Source organism: Nesoenas mayeri (genome assembly GCF_963082525.1).
Source record: "Nesoenas mayeri genome assembly, chromosome: 4".
Classification (NCBI taxonomy): Eukaryota; Metazoa; Chordata; class Aves; order Columbiformes; family Columbidae; genus Nesoenas; species Nesoenas mayeri.
This window is the reverse complement of record NC_137540.1, coordinates 1,171,077-1,178,851: the sequence shown is the minus strand read 5'-3', so window position 1 is coordinate 1,178,851 and position 7,775 is coordinate 1,171,077.

Sequence of the window (7,775 nt, the reverse complement as noted above, 5' to 3'; positions counted from 1 at the left end):
TTGTTCTCCCGTGGCCTGAGCCACCGTGCCCTGCGCTCGCTCGCTTTGGCAAGGCCCTTATTCCCGCAGCCGGGGGCTGCTGAGGAGCCTCCTGCTCTCTCCTGGGGGCCCGTTACTCCGTTTTCTCCGCCTTTCCTCTCTTTACTGTCTGCATCGTCCTTTCTTTGCTAGCACAGTTGTATCTTGAGCCTGTGCCTGCGAGGACAGCGTGTGCAGCAGTCGCTAGAGCTGTTCCTGAGATGCGCACTCACCACTGTTCTACCTCAATATCACCCTCATTCACCATAAAAATGTTCTTCCCTTACTTTTTTATGCATAGTTTTTATTTGACAAATAGTTCCTCATCTTCTCCTATACTAATAAAAACCTACAAGTTTTGATAAATAGAAAGCATCTCTCCTTCCTAGTCAGCTGTGTTGCAAACGGTGACATCCCATAATGAAACAAACATAATTTTTAGCTCTGCCGAGGTGTATTACATGAAATTTTGAAAAGAAAATGTAATCCTTGTTTGGATATCTCGTATGTTGTACCGAAACAGGTTCACATAGAGATGTACTAAAGGAAAGTGTCTATGTTTTATTCAGGTGCAAAGGCAAGATTGCGGTTCTGGTTTTAGTACGTTCTACTATAATCTGGATGGAAATGTTTTTCATGCTGACTTGTGAGTGTTGGCTGTTTTAAGGCAGCAGCCGATGGCCGCGGGTGTCACCGCTCTGAACACGGAGCCGCACCGGCTGCCCCGAGTGCGGAGTGTTCCGCCGCCTCCTCCATTGCGACGCTCGTTCTGGACGGGGATGGGAAACAGCAGGATTTTGCACGGTCGAATGAGAAAACTGACATGAGGCGGTTTGTAGCAGAGCTGATCTATAATTCATCGTGATCGTTGAAGGCTTTTAGAGAGCAGGGGCGGGAGGGAGGCGAGGGACCGCTGGCGAGCGCTGCGCGGGCCCCGCGCGCGGAGGCAGCCGGCGAGCGCTGTCGCTTCCGATGAGCGCGGGCAGGCGGGATTGCTGGGCTGCTGGTGCCCACCGAGGGATGGGGCTGCCTTTGGAGATGCGACTAGAAGCAGCTACGGCACTGACATCTCATTATTTCCAGTTTCGTTGCTTGCTTTCCGGTCGCTGCTGATGTACCGGGCCTGAATTCCGCGGTGCGTTACTGCCTGGGGGGCTCTGGGAGAGGATGTCCAGGAGAGTGCAGTGCTTACTGGTGAGCACTGGTGAGAGTGCAGTGCTTACTGGTGAGCACTGGTGAGAGTGCAGTGCTTATTGGTGAGCACTGGTGAGAGTGCAGTGCTTACTGGTGAGCACTGGTGACAGTGCAGTGCTTACTGGTGAGCACTGGTGAGAGTGCAGTGCTTACCTGGTGAGCCCTGGTGAGGCTGCAGCGCTGCCCAGCCCGGCCCCAGGGCTGCTGGCCAAAGACAGACTTGGAGGTGCTGGAGCGAGTGGAGAGAAGGGAACGGAGCTGGTGAGGGGCTGGAGCACAAGTGTGATGGAGCGGCTGAGGGACCTGGAGGTTCAGCTGGAGAACAGGAGCTGAGGGGAGACCTTATCAGCTCAAGTTGTGCCAGGGGAGGTTGAGGTTGGATCTGGGAACAATTTCTTCCCCAAAGGGCTGTGGGGCATTGGAACAGGCTGCCCAGGGCAGTGCTGGAGTCACCAGCCCTGGAGGGCTGGACAGACGGACATGAGGTTCTCAGGACATGGGGCAGTGCCAGGGGTGGGTTATGGTTGGACTCAATCTTGAGGGTCTTTTCCAACCAAAGTGATTCTAAGGTTCTGCATTGCTCCTTGGGTCTGTCTTCCTGGCTCTGTAGGTGCGTTCCCAGCCATGTCTGTCTTGCCCGGGGCTCTCTGGACGCATCCCCATAAAGCAGGTAAGGACAAGGAGCAGCTCCCCGCAGAGGGGGCTCATCGGGACACAGCCGGGCTCCGGGCATGGAGGCAGCTGCTCCCAGCGGGTGTCGCGCGGCTGGAGCTGCTCTCTTCCCAGATAACGCGGGGCAGGGAAACTGCTGTCACACCTGGGAGCCGTGTCCAGTTTGTGCCTCCTGTCCCGTTCAAAAGGGACACGGGACGCTGGGGGCAGGTCTGGGCGCCGGCGCAGCTCCGTGTGCTGCAGCAGCGCATCTGATCACGGGCGGAGCGACGCGAAGGGCGGTGACAGAGCCCATGCGGTCAAACTTCTTATGGCAGCCACGGCAGGTGACACGATAGGGGAGCGCGGGAAGTTTGGCTTGGATACTTGGCGGGCTGGACGTTGTGCCGAGTGCGAGCACAGTGCAGGAAGGGGACGGCGAAGCGGGAGGTTGTCCTTCCATTAAGTTAACTTTTTGAGGGTACCTGCGCTGCTGGGCTTACATCCAAGGCCTGAGTACCCGTGCGGTTCCTCCTGCCTCCATCACTTACGCTGTGCTCTCTATTCCCTCCTGAGCTACTTATTAATTATGGAGGCTGCGGAGACGAGGTCCGGGCTCTGCTAATGCTTGGCTTCCCCCGTGTTTCAGAGGCAGCGTCGCAGGGATCTGCTAATGGTATCTTCGCTCTTTAAGCTCCAGAATCATCCTGTTTGTGGGCTGTGGCAGCGAGGCAGGTAACGCTATCAGCATTCAGACAGGAAGAGTTTGTAACTACCCCAAGCAAATAAAGCAAAATTGTCACATAAAGTTGTAGTTTCCTTTCCGTTTTAATGGGGGGGTTAGAATATTGCGCGTAGAAGATAAATTTCATACCGCTAAGTCTGGGAGCTTTTCTACTAAAGCACCAGTCACTAAATACCACATTAGAAAGAGATTGTTCTTAAATGCAGTTGTGGCCACCAATTAGCCAACTGGGCTACCAGGAAAGTCCAGCGGTTTGGTGAGAACACTCGGTGTGGATCTTACATCAACTGGCTGCCGCTTGTGTCTAAACCAGCCTCGTCCTCTTCCCAGCAACGGGCGCTTACAGCGGCTCCGTCGTGTATGTCAATTCCAAGTTAACTCGGGCAGCGTTAAACATGGAAAGCAAAGCTAGCACTGAAAGTTACCTTCAGCACTGCATTTCTATATTCTTGTCTACGTTTGGGGCTGTGATTTCATATTACAAGATACCGCTACTGAAAAAGTTGCTGGTAAAAGAGAAAGCGCGGTGCTGTGGAAAAAGCAGGGTGCTCGTCTTGGTGGTTTGAAACGTCCCCCGAGTGGGCGCTGGTGGCCTGGGGGTGGCTGCCCCGGCTCTGGGGCAACTCTGGCCCTTTATTAGATGCTTTTCATAGGAGGTTGTGAGGGTTTAAGGCAAGGCGGCTATACACCAGGACAGAGGTGCTCTGTGTGACCCCGTGTGCACCATTACCCGTGTCCTCCCGGGCGGTGGGACGGCTCCGATGCTTCCCCAGCCTGCGTGCAGCCTGGCCGAGCCCCGCGCTGGCTCATCTTCCCTCTCCCGCTTTTATTTTGCCTTCCCCCCTCTCCCAACTGGCCCGTGGGTGTCAGGCTCCCTCCTCCTCCTCCTCCTCCTCCTCCTCCTCCTCCTCCTCCTCCTCCTCCCCCTCCTCCTCCTCTTCCTCCTCCCCGTCCCGGGCGCTGGCTCCGTCTGCCCTTTGCTGTCCCTGCCCTCGTGTCCCCATCCCCGGATCCCTGCCCGCGCCCCCGTCCCACCCTCCGGGACTCCGGCCCCCGCCTCTCCCTCTTCCTCCCCGCCAGGGGAGTCCCTGGCACCCCGTTTTGCAACCTCCTGGTGTCCGCCAGCAGCTCGGGCCTTTGTAGCCGTTCGCGGATGGTCACGGGGAAGGAATGTTCCCCCGGCCGCCTGGGGAAAGGTCACGGCGGGCAAAGGGGACGCCGGGGCCGGGCGGTTCGGTGCGCCCTCCCCTGCCCGTGGGCACACAGCCCAAAGCGTTTTGGCACCCAGATGGGGGGGGAACCAAAACCCTGGTTCGAGAGTTCAATGCTAGCAGGGCAGATGCTGTGCCCAGGCGAAGTCTGGGAGGACGCGAGTGTCCATCGCTCTCCTAGCGAGGGCGTTTGCTCATCAATCTGCTCCCGACAGCATCTGTGGCTGAAGCGGCGCCCGAGTCGGGAGGAAAAAGACTTGGGGAAAAAAAGCTGTGACTTGCGGTGGGATTAGCACCCGATATTAAGGGCTTAACCCCCCGCTCATCCCCGCCAGCCGCGTTTCAAGTGACACCGCCAGGCCTCTCCCCACCCTGGACACCTCGCAGCACCGTGACCGTGTCCCTTCCGCACCGCTGGCCGGGCTGCGCTTGCTCCTGGTGCCTTGTTAGTGGAGTCTGAAGCTCCCGGGGACGCTGGTCGCGCTTATCGGAGCGGAGCAGGGAGGAGGAGTTTCTAGGCTGGGCTTACGGACCCAGCAGTTGAAAATTCTCAGCATGTTAAAGAAATAATAATAACGATCATCCTCTGGCCCGTGGTGTCTGGGTTACAATTGCCTCTTCTGCAGCTGAGCTCATGGAAAATCGCCGCTTAACTTCTGTGCTCGGTGCCAAGATGAGTAGGTTTAAAAACTAACCGATAACATCTTTGTAAACTTGGAGTCATTTCTTTAAAGTCTCCTGATGCTTCCAGGCTGGGGTTTGGAGCCTCCCTGGAGCCCAAAGCCGGACGGTTCTGCCCTGAGGAACCACCTCTAAGTGCCCCGCGGGGCAGGAGGTGCTGCTCCCTGCGGGGATCCTGCCTGTTCCTCGCCAGGCGCACAGCACGGGACAACAGCGCTCTGCACGTCACAATCACCACTGCTTTTATTTCTAAAAAACAAAAAATTAACAATAGAAAAGTACCTTTAAACATAGTTCCAAAAAAGCGGAGCAGACGAGGCGGGAGCTTCTCTCCTCTCCCACAAGACAAAGCACAGGAAATAGTTTGCTACAAGAGTTAAGTCGGTTGCTCGGAAATGCTGGTGTCGTTCCATTTAAAGCTGCTCCACGGTTTGTCTTGGAATCGATTGCTTCTCACGTCGCCTTTATCGGTCCCGCTTTTGACAGGAAACCCAACAGGACGGTTTCCCATCCCACCATCTCTTCCCCCCGCTCCCCGCCGATTTGGCAGCCGGAATCTCTGCCCACCCACGGAACGAAGGAAAGGAGGAAGATGATGGTGTTTAACAGCGCCACGGGCACCCTGTCCCCGTGTTCCCTGGGGGAGAGGCTGGGAGGCGGGAAGGGCTTGGCGCCTCCTTTTGCAAGAAACCGAAATTCGGGGCTTTTAAAAACATTTATTGATTTTTGCTTGGCTTTTTCTTTTCCCAAACTCCTCCTGGAGCAAGAAGAGGCGAGACTGGCACGTCGAGCGGCCCGTGTGCTGGTACCTCGGCGAACGCACCGGATCCTGCCCCACGAGGTCCACGGCAGATCCTGCCCCACGGGGTCTGCAGCAGATCCTGCCCCACGGGGTCCATGGCGGATCCTGCCCCACGGGGTCTGCGACAGATCCTGCCCCACGGGGTCTGTAGCAGATCCTGCCCCATGGGGTCCACGGCAGATCCTGCCCCACTGGGTCCACAGCAGATCCTGCCCCACGGGGTCTGTAGCAGATCCTGCCTCATGGGGTCCGCAGCCGATCCTGCCCCACGGGGTCCACAGCAGATCCTGCCCCACGGGGTCTGTAGCAGATCCTGCCCCATGGGGTCCGCAGCAGATCCTGCCCCACGGGGTCCGCAGCAGATCCTGCCCCATGGGGTCCGCAGCCGATCATGCCCCACGGGGTCCGCAGCCGATCCTGCCCCATGGGGTCCGCAGCAGATCCTGCCCCACGGGGTCCGCAGCGTCTTTGCTCGCGGGAACATGGAGCCGCGGTGCGGCAGCAGCTGGACCGGCAGAACCGCGATGCTCAAACCCCAGCTCAGCCCAGCGCTTTGGCCTAATGTTAGGCGGGCGCCTAAGCCTCTCAGCTTGCTCAGGGCTCGCCTAACCTTGAGTAAGCTGGTGAACCGAGGGTGGTTGGTTGTTTTTCCTCATACAGCAGTTTACGTTGCCCATCACAACCGGAGCAGTCCTGGCAGGAGGACACGGATTCTCACCGGTCGGTGCTCATCCCTGGTCCCCTGCACCGGCAGACGTTCAACACAGCCCCACGTACGGAGAACGTCACCATCAGAAAGCTCTCGATTGTCCCGCCTGCTCGTCATTTGGTAAAACGGGGGAGAAAAGGGTAATACTGTAAGTGTCCGCAGACGCGTGGCCGGGATGGGGAGCGCGGCTCCAGCGGGGAGTGCAGTCCGCATTACACGCGCTCGAAGTCACGCACAATATCCTGTGGTCCGACCCAGTGTAAGATTGTCCTGTTTAGGAGGTTTGGTACAAAAATACTTGCTCTCATTTTGGTTTTTGTTGCTGTTTTTCCGTAGTCCGTTTTCCTATGGTTCTGCTTGAAAACAGCTTTTCAGACGCTACAGCGATGCCTGTCAAAACCACGCTTTCACAAGTAACGCGCTTTCTGACCAATATACAGTGTAAAAGAGGAAAATATTATCACTAGGTATGCTCGTCGTTTCTGTTCTAGGAGAGCAGATGTGTGATAGAGGCTGTGGGAAAGTCTTGGAGGAATCCGCGCTCGTGGGAGGTTGTTGGGTGGGTTTGGTTTTTGGTTTTTTCAAGCCTGTAAGACAGAGAGGTGTTAAAATAAAGCAGCTGCGGTCTAATGCCCGGCAGAGCCCAGAGGGACCCGCGGGCCCCGTTTGCTCCTCCCATGGCCGCAGCCTCCGGCTTTTAGCGGAGGAGGCAGCAGCCGGGAAGCTTGAGAGTTAAATTTGAGCCGAATTTTGCACTTAAGAGGAATTCAAGTGTCTGTTGATCCAAGGCAGGAAGGAGAAGGCAGCGAGATGAGATTACCGGCCAGGGAGGGGGTAATTCAGAGGCATTCCTGGGCTGCCCAAACTCTCGCCCCCGATAACGAGATATGCGCCAGAACACAACGGCAGAGCCGTGGTTTGGTAACATGACTTGGTGCCGTGGTTTGGTACCGTGGTTTGGTATTGTGGTTTGGTACCGTGGTATTGTGGTTCAGTACCGTGGTTCAGTGCTGTGGTTTGGTACTGTGGTTTGGTACTGTGGTTTGGTACCGTGGTTTGGTATTGTGGTTCAGTACCGTGGTTTGGTGCTGTGGTTTGGTATTGTGGTTTGGTGCCGTGGTTTGGTACCATGGTTTGGTATTGTGGTTCGGTACTGTGGTTTGGTGCTGTGGTTTGGTACCGTGGCTTGGTACCGTGGTTTGGTGCCGTGGCTTGGTGCCGTGGTTTGGTATTGTAGTTCAGTGCTGTGGTTTGGTACCGTGGTTTGGTAATGTGGTTCAGTACTGTGGTTCTGTACTGCGGTTTGGTGCCGAGGTTCGGTACCGTGGTGGGAGCAGCCACGCTGCCCCACAGGGTTCCACCCCGGGGGCCATTCCTGCTCCCTCAGGGGCATCCCCACCGATTTCCTCACCCTTCCGCCCCCTCCCCAGAGCAGCGGAGGGGCCGCGTCCCCCGGCCCCGTGCCGCGTCCTTACCAGCGCGCTGTGGGTGTGCGGGGAGCGCGCCGACCCAGGAGCCGCCTCGGAAGACTCGGTTCGTACCCACAAGACTGACTGGAGGCCACCATCACACACCTGAGACCTGCGGGGACACAGCGCAGGGTCAGGGACGCTGCGGTCGCTGTGCCGTGTCCCTGTCCGGCGGTGGAGCCTGGCGGGGAGCCGGGAGGTCACCAGGCTGGGGTGTCCCCAGCCCTCCTGTCCCGGCTCAGCCCGTCCTCTACAGTGACAAGCGCCAGGAGCAGAGGAAACGGCCTCAAGTTGC